At 42.1% G+C, this 782-nt stretch overlaps 1 protein-coding gene across 1 annotated transcript in view; it reads right to left on the bottom strand.

The window, feature by feature from the left end:
* The window catches only part of CEP85 (centrosomal protein 85), a 46,851-nt gene that overhangs the window by 26,747 nt on the left and 19,322 nt on the right, over window positions 1-782 (bottom strand). The window lies entirely within an intron of this gene.

Here is a 782-nt window from a genome sequence, read left to right as displayed (position 1 = left end):
GCTTAAGCCCAAGAGTTTGAGGTTTCAGTGAGCTATGACTCCATGGCACTCCACTGAAGCCAACAAAGTGAGGCTGTGTCTAAAAAAAGAAAACAACCAACATCCTGCCGACTAATAATGCCAAAACCAAAGCCAAAGAAAAAGGAAAAACTGACCCAAAAGAATGTTTTTTCTAATTTTCTATAGATAACAGGTCATGCAAATTAGAAAACTAAGACGATGTCTCTGTCAGCATTTCTCACTTGTCTATTGAGTTTGTTTATTTATATTAAAGAAATTGCCCAATTCCAACAAATTGTACTATACAACGTCAAGTTAAATCTTAAGGTTGCTTTGTATTTTCTTTCTTTTTTTTGAGACAGAGTCTCACTTTGTTGCCCTTCATAGAGTGCTGTGGTGTCATAGTTCACAGCAACCTCAAACTCCAGGGCTTAAGTGATTCTCCTGTCTCAGCCTCCAGAGTAGCTGGGACTACAGGCACCCACCACAATGTGTGGCTATTTTTAGAGATGGGGGTCTTGCTCTTGCTCAGGCTGTCTAGAACCCATAAGCTCAGGCAATCCACCCACCTCGGCCTCCCAGAGTGTTAGGATTACAGCATGAGCCACCACAACTGGCTGACACAGTACTATTATTATTATTATTATTTTGAGACAGTATCTTACTATGTCATCCTTGGTAGAGCACAGAGGCATCACAGCTCACAGCAACCTCAAACTCTTGAGTTTAAGCGATTCTCTTGCTTCAGCCTCCCAAGTAGCTGGGACTACAGGTGCCTGCCA

This window comes from Otolemur garnettii, unplaced genomic scaffold (assembly GCF_000181295.1).
Source record: "Otolemur garnettii isolate 467f Iridium unplaced genomic scaffold, OtoGar3 scaffold00156, whole genome shotgun sequence".
NCBI lineage: Eukaryota > Metazoa > Chordata > Mammalia > Primates > Galagidae > Otolemur > Otolemur garnettii.
Note: the sequence above shows the minus strand (reverse complement) of the source record. Positions and strands in the feature narration are given on the sequence as shown.